Source organism: Mobula hypostoma, chromosome 3, assembly GCF_963921235.1.
Source record: "Mobula hypostoma chromosome 3, sMobHyp1.1, whole genome shotgun sequence".
Classification (NCBI taxonomy): domain Eukaryota; kingdom Metazoa; phylum Chordata; class Chondrichthyes; order Myliobatiformes; family Myliobatidae; genus Mobula; species Mobula hypostoma.
This window is the reverse complement of record NC_086099.1, coordinates 115194768-115210799: the sequence shown is the minus strand read 5'-3', so window position 1 is coordinate 115210799 and position 16032 is coordinate 115194768. Positions and strand designations below refer to the sequence as shown.

Here is a 16032-nt window from a genome sequence, read left to right as displayed (position 1 = left end):
GATGGAGCCAAGAGCTGGACAGGTGATTGGCAAAAGGGATATGAGAGGATCATGGGACAGGAGGTCCGGGGAGAAGGAAAAGGGCGAGGGGGGGAAAACTCAGAGGATAGGCAAGGGGTATAGTCAAAGGGACAGAGGGAGAAAAAGGAGAAAGAGAGAAAGAATATGTGTATATAAATAAATAACGGATGGGGTACGAGGGGGAGGTGGGGCATTAGCGGAAGTTAGAGAAATCAATGTTCATGCCATCAGGTTGGAGGCTACCCAGACAGAATATAAGGTGTTGTTCCTCCAACCTGAGTGTGGCTTCATCTTTACAGTAGAGGAGGCCGTGGATAGACTTATCAGACATATCAGATTAATAGACATTTCAGATTAATAGACATATCAGTCCCTATATACTTCCATTCCCCATCAGGAAGGTCTCAAAGCTCTCCGCTTCTTTTTGGATTCCAGACCAAATCAGTTCCCCTCTACCACCACTCTGCTCCATCTAGCGGAATTAGTCCTTACTCTTAATAATTTCTCTTTTGGCTCCTCCCACTTCCTCCAAACTAAAGGTGTAGCTATGGGCACCCGTATGGGTCCCAGCTATGCCAGCCTTTTTGTTGGCTTTGTGGAACAATCTATTATCCGTGCCTATTCTGGTATCTGTCCCCCACTTCTCCTTTGCTACATTGACGACTACATTGGTGCTGCTTCCTGCATGCATGCTGAGCTCGTTGACTTCATTAACTTTGCCTCCAACTTTCACCCTGCCTTCAAGCTTACCTGGTCCATTTCCGACACCTCCCTCCCCTTTCTAGATCTTTCTGTCTCAATCTTTGGAGACAGCTTATCTACTGATGTCTACTATAAGCCTACTGACTCTCACAGCTATCTGGACTATTCCTCTTCTCACCCTGTCTCTTTCAAAAATGCCATCCCCTTCTCACAATTCCTCCGTCTCCGCCACATCTGCTCTCAGGATGAGGCTTTTCATTCCAGGACGAGGGAGATGTCCTTTTTTAAAGAAAGGGGCTTCCCTTCCTCCACCATCAACTCTGCTGTCAAATGCATCTCCCCCATTTCACACACATCTGCTCTCACTCCATCCTCCCATCACCCCACTAAGAATAGGGTTCCCGTGGTCCTCACCTACCACCCCACCAGCCTCCGGGTCCAACATATTATCCTCCGTAACTTCCACCACCTCCAACGGGATCCCACCACTAAGCACATCTCTCCCTCCCCTGCTCTCTGCTTTCCGCAGGGATCGCTCCCTACACAACTCCCTTGTCCATTCGTCCCCGCCATCCCTCCCCACTGATCTCCCTCCTGGCACTTATCCTTGTCAGCAGAGCAAGTGCTACACATGCCCTTACACTTCCTCCCTTACCACCATTCAGGGCCCCGAACAGTCCTTCCAGGTGAGGAAACACTTCACCTATGAGTTGGCTGGGGTGATATACTGCGTCCGGTGCTCCCGATGTGGCCTTCTGTATATTGGTGAGACCCGATGCAGACTGGGAGATCGTTTCGCTGAACACCTACGCTCTGTCTGCCAGAGAAAGCAGGATCTCCCAGTGGCCACACATTTTAATTCCACATCCCATTCCCATTCTGACATGTCTATCCACGGCCTCTTCTACTGTAAAGATGAAGCCACACTCAGGTTGGAGGAACAACACCTTATATTCCATCTGGGTAGCCTCCAACCTGATGGCATGAACATCGACTTCTCTAATTTCTGCTAATGCCCCACCTCCCCCTGTACCCCATCTGTTATTTATTTATATACACACATTCTTTCTCTCTCTCTGCTTTTTCTCCCTCTGTCCCTCTGACTATACCCCTTGCCCATCCTCTGGGATTTTCCCCCCTCCCCCTTTTCCTTCTCCCTGGACCTCCTGTCCCGTGATCCTCTCATATCCCTTTTGCCAATCACCTGTCCAGCTCTTGGCTCCATCCCTCCCCCTCCTGTCTTCTCCTATCATTTTGGATCTCCCCCTCCCCTCCCACTTTCAAATCTCTTACTAGCTCTTCCTTCAGTTAGTCCTGACGAAGGGTCTCGGCCCGAAACGTCGACTGTACCTCTTCCTGGAGATGCTGCCCGGCCTGCTGCGTTCACCAGCAACTTTGATGTGTGTTGTAATGTGTGGTTAGTTTCTACAAGGGCACAATTGAGAGCATCCTAACTGGCTGCATCACTGCCTGGTATGGAGACTGTACTTCCCTCAATCGCAGGACTCTGCAGAGAGTGGTGTGTACAGCCCAGCACATCTGTGGTTGTGAACTTCCCACTATTCAGGACATTTACAAAGACAGGTGTGTAAAAAGGGCCCCAAGGATCAATGGGGACCAGAGTCACCCCAACCACAAACTGTTCCAGCTGCTACCATCCGGGAAACGGTACCGCAGCATAAAAGCCAGGATCAACAGGCTCCAGGACAGCTTCTTCCACCAGGCCTTCAAACTGATTAACTCATGCTGATGCAATTGTATTTCTATGTTATATTGACTGTCCTGTTGTATATAATATTTATTATAAATTACCATAAACTGCACATTGCACATTTAAACGGAGACGTAATGTAAAGATTTTTACTCCTCATGTACATGAAGGATGTAAGTAATAAAGTCAATTCAATTCAGTTCAGTTCAATACTGTCACCTTCCTGTCAGTTTGAACCAGTCTGGCCATTCTCCTCTGACCTCTTTCATTAACAAGTTGTTTTCACCCACAGAACTGCCGCTCACTAGATGTTTGTTTGTGTGTGTGTGTGTGTGTGCGCACAAGTCCCTTTACACATCTAATTTTTGTATTTTCTCCCCATTTAGAAAACAGTCTTTGCCTTTATTCCTTCTACCAAAATGTATGATGAGACACTTCCCGACACTATATTCCATCAGCCATTTCTTTTCCTATTCTTCCAATCTGTCTATCCTTCTGCAGACTCACTGCTTCCTTAAAACTACCTGCCCCTCCACCTATCTTTGTATCCTCTGCAAACTTAGTCACAAAGCCATCACTTCCGTCTTCCAAACCATTAACATATAATGCGAAAAGAAGTGGTCCCAATACCAACCTCTGCAGAACACCACTAGTCACCGGCCGGCAGCCAACCAGAAGAGGCTCCCTTTATTCCCACTCTTTGTCTCCTGCCAATCAGCCACTGCTGTATTAATGTTAATATCTTTCCTGAAATACCATGGGCTCTTAACTTGTTCAACAGCCTCATGTGCAGCACCTTGTCAAAGGCCTGAAAATCCACTACCTCTCCTTTGTCTATTCTGCTTGTTATTTCTTCAGAGAATTCCAAGTGATTTGTGGAAATCATGCTGACTGTGGTCTATTTTATCATGGGCCTCGGAGTACCCTGAGACCTCATCCTTAATAATGGACTCCAGCATCTTCCCAACCACTGAAGTTAGGCTACTTGCTGATAATTTCCTTCCTTCTACCTCCCTTCCTTCTTAAAAAGTGGAATGACACTTGTAATTTTCCAGTCCTCAGGAACTGTTGCAAAATTTAGTGATCTTTACTAATCTCTTCAGCTACCTCTTTCAGAACACTGGGATGTAGATCATCCGGTCCAGGTGACGTCTCTACCTTTAACCCTTTCAGCAACTGCACCCCTTTCTGCACCTGACACGCAGACCTCTGACGCACTGCTAGTGTCTTCCACAGTGAAGACAAACAGTTTGTCTGCCATTTCCTGTATTCTTCACCCTTTTTGATTTTGCCCCCATGTTACACTTCAACTCATCCCACAGACTGTAATTTTGCCCTGTCATCTACCTGTCCTTCCTCACAGTCTCACTACCCACCGTAAACCAACAGCCCTCTCCTCAGCTCTATCACCCGATCACTCCGGTTCCCATCGCCCTGTCAAATTAGCCTGTATCCCATGCAGCTCGAGCAAACCTCGTGTTCAGGTGTAACAGGTCATACCTTCCCCAGAAGAGATCCCAATGATCCAGAAATCTGAAACCCAGCCACCCCCCCGCACCACTTCCTCAGCCACCCATTCATCTGCACCATCATCCTATTCCTGCCCTGACTCGGGCGTAGTATTGGGAATAATCCAGTGATTAGTGCCTTCGGGATCGTGCTCTTCAGGCTCACTCCAATTCCCGATACTCACCGTACAGGACCTCGTCCCCCTTTCTACCTGTCTCATTGATGCCAACGTGAACCATGACCTCTGGCTGCTCACCCTCCTTGAGAGTCTTTTGCAGCTGCTCTGAGATAGGTCTCCCCCTAGCATCTGGGAGGCAACACACCACACTGGCTTTTCCTTTGAGGCCACAGAATCTCCTGTCCATCCCCTTAACTATCGAGTGTCCCATCAGTAGCACTCTATCTGACATAACCCTTTCCTGCTGAACCTTAGCCAGCCACAGTGCTGCTGGAACCCTGCACTGATGGTCTACTCCCCAACACTCCACCACTACCCCCCCCCCCGTGGTATCCACAGGGTGTACTTGTTACTGAGGGGAAATGGCCACGGGGGTACCCTCCACTGACTGTCTACTCCCCCCACCCCCCGCGGTATCCACAGGGTGTACTTGTTACTGAGGGGAAATGGCCACGGGGGAACCCTCCGCTGACTGTCTACTCCCCCCACCCCCCGCGGTATCCACAGGGTGTACTTGTTACTGAGGGGAAATGGCCACGGGGGAACCCTCCGCTGACTGTCTACTCCCCCCACCCCCCGCGGTATCCACAGGGTGTACTTGTTACTGAGGGGAAATGGCCACGGGGGAACCCTGCGCTGACTGTCTACTCCCCCCACCCCCCACGGTATCCACAGGGTGTACTTGTTACTGAGGGGAAATGGCCACGGGGGAACCCTCCACTGACTGTCTACTCCCCCCACCCCCCACGGTATCCACAGGGTGTACTTGTTACTGAGGGGAAATGGCCACGGGGGAACCCTCCACTGACTGTCTACTCCCCCCACCCCCCGCAGTATCCACAGGGTGTACTTGTTACTGAGGGGAAATGGCCACGGGGGAACCCTGCGCTGACTGTCTACTCCCTTTACTTCTCCTGGTGGTCACCCATCCACTGTCTGAAGCCTGCACTCTGGGAGTGAGCAACTCAGCAATGGACCGTGGGAGAAAGGGAAGGAGGATTGCACAGAAAAATTCTCCTAACACACACAGTACTTGGCCACTGTACTAGGGAACTGCAAATATCTAATCAACCAATTATGTGGCAACAACTCAATGCATAAAAGCATGCCGACATAGAGTGATAGAAAAGTACAACACAAGAACAGGCTCTTTGGCCCATCTAGTCTATGCTAAACCATTTAAACTGCCTACTCCCATCGAACTGCATCAGGGCTGTGTCCTCCAGACCCCCACCATCCATGTACCTATCCAAACTTCTCTTAAACATTGAAATGGAGTTCACATGCACCACTTGTGCTGGCAGCTTTTTCCACATTGTTGCCACCCTCTGAGTGAAGAGGTTTCCCCTCATGTTCCCCTTCAACTTTTCAACTTTCACCTTTAATCCATGACCTCTAGTTCTATCTCAGTCTGCCTCAGTGGAAACAGCCTGCTTGTATACCCCTCATAATATTGTATACCGCTATCAAATCTCCCGTCAGTCACCTACATTCCAAGGAATAAAGTTCTCATATTCATGGTCAGGATGTTCAGACCAATCATCAGAATGGGCAAGAACTGTGACCTCAGTGACTTTCACCGTGGAGTGATTGTTGGTGCTGGATGTGACTCAGAAACCACTGATCTCCTGCATTTTCTCACACAACAGCCTCAAGAGTTTACAGAGAATGGTGCAAAAAATCATGCAGTGAGTGGCAGTTCTGTGAGCAATAACACCCTGTTAATGAGAGAGGTCAGAGGAGAATGGCCAGACTGGTTCAAGCTGACAGGAAGGTGACAGTAACTCAAATAACCACACGTTACCACAGTGGTGTGCAGAGGAGCATCTCTGAATGCACAACACATCAAACATTGAAATGACAGCAATAAAAGACTATGAACATACACTTAATGGCCACTTTATTAAACAAAGGAGGTACAAGCCACTCAATGTATATGCAAGCAGAACAAACATGCACAGACTGTGGAAAAGGGATAGTTACACACAGGCAATCACATGCTCTTATATAGACAGGCATACAGTCTCACCACATACATCCCCCACCACACACACACACACACACACACACACACACCACCCCACACACAAACCCACAAACACAAAACACCCCTCCCACACACACATACACGCATCCAGACATACGCACAAATTGACACAATCACACACACACTCACAAACCCACAAGCAGAAATACATACACACTGACACATACACAAACGCACACATTCACAGACACACAAACACAAACACACAAACTTACAGGATTTGTGTGTGTGTGGGTGTGTGTGAGCGAGAGAGACACCTGAACTGTACATGTGTGTGTGTTTGAGATGGATTGCATGAGAATTTGTGTGGCTCGGTGAACACACAAAGAAACCCCCCACACACACACATAAACCCACATGCGAAAACTCACACACACCAACACACACACACAAACACATACTAATATACACAGTTACACACAAATGCACAAACCCACACAAATACACGCAGATGCACAGAAACATACACACAAACCGACACAGAAAGACAGAGAGACACACACACATACACATTCACACAAACCTTTACACAAGCATACTCACACAGACACACGCACTAGAAAGGAACTCTCTCCCTCTCTCTCTATCTATCTATCTCCATTCTATCTCCACCTCTCACGAACTCTGTCTGTCTGTCGCTCTGTCTCTCTCTCTCTCTCTCTCTATTTATCTATCTCCACCTCTCACGTACTCTGTCTCTCTCTCTCTCTCTATCTATCTATCTATCTATCTCCATCTCTCACATACTCTGTCTCTCTCTCTCTCTCTCTATCTATCTATCTATCTATCTCCATCTCTCACATACTCTCTCTCTCTATCTATCTATCTCCATCTCTCACATACTCTGTCTCTCTCTCACTCTATCTATCTATCTCCATCTCTCACATACTCTGTCTCTCTCTCTATCTATCTATCTCCATCTCTCACGTACTCTGTCTCTCTCTCTCTCTTTCTATCTCCATCTCTCACGTACTCTGTCTCTCTCTCTCTCTCTCTATCTATCTATCTCCATCTCTCACGTACTCTGTCTCTCTCTCTATCTATCTATCTCCATCTTTCACGTATTCTGTCTCTCTCTTTCTCTCTCCATCTCTATCTATCTCCATCTCTCACGTACTCTCACTCTCTCTCTCTATCGATCTATCTCCACCTCTCATGTACTGTCTCTCTCTCTCTCTATCTATCTATCTCCATCTCTCACGTACTCTCTCTCTCTCTCTATCTATCTATCTATCTCCATCTCTCACATACTCTGTCTCTCTCTATCTATCTATCTCCATGTCTCACGTACTCTGTCTCTCTCTCTCTTTCTCTATCTATCACCATCTCTCACGTTCTCTGTCTCTCTCTCTCTATCTATCTCAATCTCTCACGTACTATCTCTCTCTCTCTATCTATCTATCTCCGTCTCTCACGTACTCTGTCTCTCTATCTCCATCTCTCACATACTCTCTCTCTCTCTCTATCTATCTCCATCTCTGATGTACTCTGTCTCTCTCTGTCTCTCTCTCTCTGTATCTACCTCAATCTCTCACCTACTCCGTCTCTCTCTCACTCTATCTATCTATTTCCATCTCTCACATACTCTGTTACTCTCTCACTCTATCTATCTATTTCCATCTCTCACATACTCTGTCTCTCTCTCACTCTATCTATCTAGCTCCATCTCTGACATACTCTGTCTCTCTCTCTATCTATCCCCTCTCTCACATACTCAGTCTCTCTCTCTCTCTATCTATCTATCTCCATCTCTCACGTACTCTCTCTCTCTATCTATCTATCTATCTCCATCTCTCACATACTCTGTCTCTCTCTATCTCCATCTCTCACGTACTCTCTCTCTCTCTCTATCTATCTCCATCTCTCACGTACTCTCTCTCTCTCTATCTATCTCCATCTCTCACGTGCTCTGTCTCTCTCTCTCTATCTATCGATCTACATCTCTCACATTGTCTCTCTCTCTATCTATCTCCATCTCTCACATACTCTCTCTCTCTCTATCTATCTATCTCCATCTCTCACATACTCTGTCTCTCTCTATCTCAATCTCTCACGAACTCTCTCTCTCTCTCTATCTATCTCCATCTCTCACGTACTCTCTCTCTCTCTCTCTCTATCTCCATCTCTCACGTACTCTGTCTCTCTCTCTCTATCTATCTCCATCTCTCACATACTCTGTCTCTCTCTCTATCTATCTATCTCCATCTCTCATGTACTCTGTCTCTCTCTCTTTCTCTATCTATCACCATCTCTCACGTACTCTCTCTCTCAATCTATCTATCTATCTATCTATCTCCATCTCTTATGTACTCTCTCTCTCAATCTATCTATCTATCTCCATCTCTCACATACTCTGTCTCTCTCTATCTATCTCTATCTCTCATGTGCTCTGTCTCTCTCTCTCTCTCTCTGTCTATCTATCTACATCTCTCACATACTCTGTCTCTCTCTATCTATCTATCTACCTCCATCTCTCACGTACTCTCTCTCTCGATCTATCTATCTATCTCCATCTCTCACGTACTCTGTCTCTCTCTCTATCTATCTCCATCTCTCACGTACTCTGTCTCTCTCTCTATCTATCTATCTCAGTCTCTCACGTACTCTGTCTCTCTATCTCCATCTCTCACATACTCTCTCTCTCTCTCTATCTACCTCCATCTCTTACATACTCTGTCTCTCTCTCTCTATCTATCTTCATCTCTCACATACTCTGTCTCTCTCTGTCTCTTTCTCTATTTATCTATCTTCATCCCTTGCGTACTCTCTCTCTCTCTATCTATCTATCTCCATCTCTCACATACTCTGTCTCTCTCTCTCTCTATCTATCTCCATCTCTTACGTACTCTGTTTCTCTCTCTATCTATCTCCATCTCTTACGTACTCTGTCTCTCTCTCTGTCTCTCTCTCTCTCTCTCTCTATCTCCATCTCTCACCTACTCTCTCTCTATCTATCTATCTACATCTCTCACATACTCTGTCTCTCTCTCCGTCTATTTATCTCCATCCCTCATGTACTCCGTCTCTCTCGCTCTCTCTCTGTCTATCTCCATCTCTCACGTACTCTGTCTCTCTCTGTGTCTATCTATCTCCATCTCTCACGTGCTCTGTCTCTCTCTCTCTCTCTATCTATCTCCATCTCTCTCGTACTTTGTCTCTCTCTCTCTATCTATCTATCTCCATCTCTCACGTACTCTGTCTCTCTCTCTCTATCTATCTATCTCCATCTCTCTCGTACTTTGTCTCTCTCTCTATCTATCTATCTCCATCTCTCACGTACTCTGTCTCTCTCTCTCTATCTATCTATCTCCATCTCTCATGTACTCTGTCTCTATTTCTCTATCTATCTATCTCCATCTCTCACGTACTCTGTCTCTCTCTCTCTATCTATCTATCTCCATCTCTCATGTACTCTGTCTCTATTTCTCTATCTATCTATCTCCATCTCTCACATACTTTCTCTCTATCTATCTATCTCCATCTCTTACGTACTCTGTCTCTCTCTCTCTCTCTACCTACATCTCTCACATACTCTGTCTCTCTCTCTTTCTCTCTATCTACCTTCATCTCTCACGTACTTTGTCTCTCTCTCTCTCTATCTGTCTCCATCTCTCACGTACTCTGTCTCTCTCTCTCTCTATCTACATCTCTCACATACTCTGTCTCTGTCTCTCTATCTATCTACCTCCATCTCTCACATACTTCCTCTCTCTATCTATCTATCTATCTACATTTCTCACATTCTCTGTCTCTCTCTCTATCTATCTCCATCTCTCACGTACTCTCTCTCTCGATCTATCTATCTACCTCCATCTCTCACGTACTCTGTCTCTCTCTCTGTCTCTCTCTCTCTCTATCTATCTCCATCTCTCACCTACTCTCTCTCTATCTATCTATCTCCATCTCTCACGTACTCTCTCTCTCTCTGTATTTATCTACATCTCTCACATACTCTCTATCTCTCTCTCTCTCTCTATCTATCTATCTATCTCCATCTCTCACATACTCTCTCTCTCTATCTATCTATCTCCATCTCTCACATATTCTGTCTCTCTCTCTTTCTCTCTATCTACCTCCATCTCTCACGTACTCTGTCTCTCTCTCTCTATCTATCTCAATCTCTCACGTACTATCTCTCTCTCTCTATCTATCTATCTCCGTCTCTCACGTACTCTGTCTCTCTATCTCCATCTCTCACATACTCTCTCTCTCTCTCTATCTATCTCCATCTCTGATGTACTCTGTCTCTCTCTGTCTCTCTCTCTCTGTATCTACCTCAATCTCTCACCTACTCCGTCTCTCTCTCACTCTATCTATCTATTTCCATCTCTCACATACTCTGTTACTCTCTCACTCTATCTATCTATTTCCATCTCTCACATACTCTGTCTCTCTCTCACTCTATCTATCTAGCTCCATCTCTGACATACTCTGTCTCTCTCTCTATCTATCCCCTCTCTCACATACTCAGTCTCTCTCTCTCTCTATCTATCTATCTCCATCTCTCACGTACTCTCTCTCTCTATCTATCTATCTATCTCCATCTCTCACATACTCTGTCTCTCTCTATCTCCATCTCTCACGTACTCTCTCTCTCTCTCTATCTATCTCCATCTCTCACTTACTCTCTCTCTCTCTATCTATCTCCATCTCTCACGTGCTCTGTCTCTCTCTCTCTATCTATCGATCTACATCTCTCACATTGTCTCTCTCTCTATCTATCTCCATCTCTCACATACTCTCTCTCTCTCTATCTATCTATCTCCATCTCTCACATACTCTGTCTCTCTCTATCTCCATCTCTCACGTACTCTCTCTCTCTCTCTATCTATCTCCATCTCTCACGTACTCTCTCTCTCTCTCTCTCTATCTCCATCTCTCACGTACTCTGTCTCTCTCTCTCTATCTATCTCCATCTCTCACATACTCTGTCTCTCTCTCTATCTATCTATCTCCATCTCTCATGTACTCTGTCTCTCTCTCTTTCTCTATCTATCACCATCTCTCACGTACTCTCTCTCTCAATCTATCTATCTATCTATCTATCTCCATCTCTTATGTACTCTCTCTCTCAATCTATCTATCTCCATCTCTCACATACTCTGTCTCTCTCTATCTATCTCTATCTCTCATGTGCTCTGTCTCTCTCTCTCTCTCTCTGTCTATCTATCTACATCTCTCACATACTCTGTCTCTCTCTATCTATCTATCTACCTCCATCTCTCACGTACTCTCTCTCTCGATCTATCTATCTATCTCCATCTCTCACGTACTCTGTCTCTCTCTCTATCTATCTCCATCTCTCACGTACTCTGTCTCTCTCTCTATCTATCTATCTCAGTCTCTCACGTACTCTGTCTCTCTATCTCCATCTCTCACATACTCTCTCTCTCTCTCTATCTACCTCCATCTCTTACATACTCTGTCTCTCTCTCTCTATCTATCTTCATCTCTCACATACTCTGTCTCTCTCTGTCTCTTTCTCTATTTATCTATCTTCATCCCTTGCGTACTCTCTCTCTCTCTATCTATCTATCTCCATCTCTCACATACTCTGTCTCTCTCTCTCTCTATCTATCTCCATCTCTTACGTACTCTGTTTCTCTCTCTATCTATCTCCATCTCTTACGTACTCTGTCTCTCTCTCTGTCTCTCTCTCTCTCTCTCTCTATCTCCATCTCTCACCTACTCTCTCTCTATCTATCTATCTACATCTCTCACATACTCTGTCTCTCTCTCCGTCTATTTATCTCCATCCCTCATGTACTCCGTCTCTCTCGCTCTCTCTCTGTCTATCTCCATCTCTCACGTACTCTGTCTCTCTCTGTGTCTATCTATCTCCATCTCTCACGTGCTCTGTCTCTCTCTCTCTCTCTATCTATCTCCATCTCTCTCGTACTTTGTCTCTCTCTCTCTATCTATCTATCTCCATCTCTCACGTACTCTGTCTCTCTCTCTCTATCTATCTATCTCCATCTCTCTCGTACTTTGTCTCTCTCTCTATCTATCTATCTCCATCTCTCACGTACTCTGTCTCTCTCTCTCTATCTATCTATCTCCATCTCTCATGTACTCTGTCTCTATTTCTCTATCTATCTATCTCCATCTCTCACGTACTCTGTCTCTCTCTCTCTATCTATCTATCTCCATCTCTCATGTACTCTGTCTCTATTTCTCTATCTATCTATCTCCATCTCTCACATACTTTCTCTCTATCTATCTATCTCCATCTCTTACGTACTCTGTCTCTCTCTCTCTCTCTACCTACATCTCTCACATACTCTGTCTCTCTCTCTTTCTCTCTATCTACCTTCATCTCTCACGTACTTTGTCTCTCTCTCTCTCTATCTGTCTCCATCTCTCACGTACTCTGTCTCTCTCTCTCTCTATCTACATCTCTCACATACTCTGTCTCTGTCTCTCTATCTATCTACCTCCATCTCTCACATACTTCCTCTCTCTATCTATCTATCTATCTACATTTCTCACATTCTCTGTCTCTCTCTCTATCTATCTCCATCTCTCACGTACTCTCTCTCTCGATCTATCTATCTACCTCCATCTCTCACGTACTCTGTCTCTCTCTCTGTCTCTCTCTCTCTCTATCTATCTCCATCTCTCACCTACTCTCTCTCTATCTATCTATCTCCATCTCTCACGTACTCTCTCTCTCTCTGTATTTATCTACATCTCTCACATACTCTCTATCTCTCTCTCTCTCTCTATCTATCTATCTATCTCCATCTCTCACATACTCTCTCTCTCTATCTATCTATCTCCATCTCTCACATATTCTGTCTCTCTCTCTTTCTCTCTATCTACCTCCATCTCTCACGTACTCTGTCTCTCTCTCTCTCTATCTGTCTCCATCTCTCACGTACTCTGTCTCTCTCTCTCTCTACCTACATCTCTCACATACTCTGTCTCTCTCTCTCTCTCTACCTCCATCTCTCACATACTTCCTCTCTCTATCTATCTATCTATCTACATTTCTCACATTCTCTGTCTCTCTCTCTCTGTCTATCTCCATCTCTCACGTACTCTGTCTCTCTCTCTCTCTCTCTCTATCTATCTATCTCCATCTCTCACGTACTCTGTCTCTCTCTCTGTCTCTCTCTCTATCTATCTCCATCTCTCACGTATTCTGCCTCTCTCTCTCTCAATCTATCTCCATCTCTCACCTACTCTCTCTATCTATCTATTTATCTCCATCTATCACGTACTCTCTCTCTCTATCTATCTCCATCTCTCACGTACTCTGTCTCTCTCTCTCTATCTATCTACCTCCATCTGTCACGTACCCTGTCTCTCTCTCTCTCTATCTATCTCCATCTCTCACGTATTCTGTCTCTCTCTCTCTCTCAATCTATCTCCATCTCTAACCTACTCTCTCTATCTATCTATTTATCTCCATCTCTCACATACTCTCTCTCTCTCTATCTATCTCCATCTCTCACGTACTCTCTCTCTCTATCTATCTATCTGCATCTCTCACGTACTCTGTCTCTGTTTCTCTCTATCTCTATCTACCTCCATCTCTCACGTACAGTCTCTCTCTATCTATCTGTCTATCTTCATCTCTCACATACTCAGTCTCTCTCTCACTGTCTATCTAACTCCATCTCTCACGTACTCTGTCTCTTTCTCTCTTTCTCTATCTCTCTATGTCCATCTCTCACGTACTCTGTCTCTCTCTCTCTCTATCTCCATCTCTCACGTACTCTGTCTTTCTCTCTCTCTATCTATCTCCATCTCTCACGTACTCTGTCTCTCTCTCTCTATCTATCTATCTCCATCTCTCACGTACTATCTCTCTCTCTCTCTATCTATCTCCATCTCTCACGTACTCTGTCTCTCTCTCTATCTATCTACCTCCATCTCTCATGTATTGTCTCTCTCTCTCTCTCCATCTATCTCCATCTCTCACATACTCTCTCTCTCTCTCTCTCTCTCTATCTATCTACCTCCATCTCTCACGTACTCTCTCTCTATCTATCTATCTCCATCTCTTACGTACGCAGTCTCTCTCTCTCTATCTATCTATCTCCATCTCTCACATACTCTGTCTCTCTCTCTATCTACCTACCTCCATCTCTCATGTACTGTCTCTCTCTCTCTCCATCTATCTCCATCTCTCACATACTCTCTCTCTCTCTCTCTCTATCTATCTATCTACCTCCATCTCTCACGTACTGTCTCTCTATCTATCTATCTCCATCTCTCACATACTCTCTCTCTCTCTATCTATCTATCTACCTCCATCTCTCATGTACTGTCTCTCTATCTATCTATCTCCATCTCTCACATACTCTGTCTCTCTCTCTCTCTCTATCTATCTACCTCCATCTCTCACGTACTGTCTCTCTCTCTCTCTCTATCTATCTATCTCCATCCCTTGCGTACTCTCTCTGTCTCTTTCTCTCTCTATCTATCTCCATCTCTCACGTAGTCTGTCTCTCTCTCTCTCTCTCTCTCTATCTCCATCTCTCACATACTTTGTCTCTCTCTCTCTATCTACCTCCATCTCTCATGTACTCTCTCTCTCTCCATCTATCTCCATCTCTCACATGCTCTGTCTCTCTCTCTCTCTCTATCTATCTACCTCCATCTCTCACGTACTGTCTCTCTCTCTCTCTCCATCTATCTCCATCTCTCACGTACTCACTCTCTCTCTATCTACCTATCTCCATCTCTTACGTACTCTGTCTCTCTCTCTCTCTCTATCTACATCTCTCATGTACTCTGTCTCTCTCTCTCTCTCTCTATCTCCATCTCTCACGTACTGTCTCTCTCTCTCTCTATCTATCTACCTCTATATCTCACGTACTCTCTCTCTATCTATCTATCTCCATCTCTCATGTCCTGTCTCTCTCTCTGTCTCTCTGTGGTGGAACTTGGAACACAAAACAGCACATCACAGGGACAAGTCTCTCAGCTGACAACATTGTGCCGAACCAATTAAATTTCTGATCAACTGAACTAATCTTTTCAGCCTATCAATTCCCACACCCTTCCATTTTCCTCACATTCCTGTGGCTGTCCCGAATGCTTCTGCCTCTCCCACCACCCAGGCAGAGCACTCCATTACCCACCACTTTCTGTGTAAAAAACTTGCCCCTCACATCTCCTTTGAGATTGTCTCCTCACTCCTTACTTACATGCCTCTGGTATCAGACGTTTCAAGCCTGGGCAAAAGATAATGTCTGTATTCTATCTATGTCTCTCATAATCGATGAGATCTCCTCCGCCCCTCTGCAGGAATCATCCCAAGCTTGTCCAGCCTCTTGTTAGAGTACATGCCCTCGGATCCAGACAGCGTCCTGGCAGACCTCTTCTGTACCTTCTCCAAAACCTCGATGTCCTCCTTTAGTGGGGTGACAGGAACTGCATGCGATATTCCAGATGGGGCTGAACTAGAGTTTTATAAAACTGCAACGTAACTTTCTGACTTTGGATCTTAATGGCTTGACTAATAAAAGCAAGCTTGTCATATGCCCTCTAAACCACCCTATCAAACTGTGTAGTCTCATTCAGGGAGCTGTGAACTTGGACCCCAAGATCTTTTAGCACATCAACGCTGTTAAGAACAGTGCACTGTCTCCTTGCTTTCTCTCTACCAAAGTGCAACACTTCACATTTGGCCAGGTTAAACTCCATCTGCCTTTCTCAGACCAAATCTGCAACTGATCTATATCATGCTGTATTCTTTGCCGGTCCTCTACACCATACACAACTCCACCCATCCTGGTGTCACCCACATACTTACTAACCCACCCATCTACACTTTAATCTAGATCATTTATATACATCATGAACAGCTGAGTTCCCAGCACGGATCCCTGAAAAACACCATCAATAACAGAC

The 16032-nt window shown here is 45.2% G+C and overlaps 1 protein-coding gene across 1 annotated transcript in view; it reads left to right on the top strand.

Annotated features, from left to right (window-relative positions):
- LOC134343514 (uncharacterized) overlaps positions 1-16032 on the top strand; it is a 60444-nt gene that overhangs the window by 13455 nt on the left and 30957 nt on the right. The window lies entirely within an intron of this gene.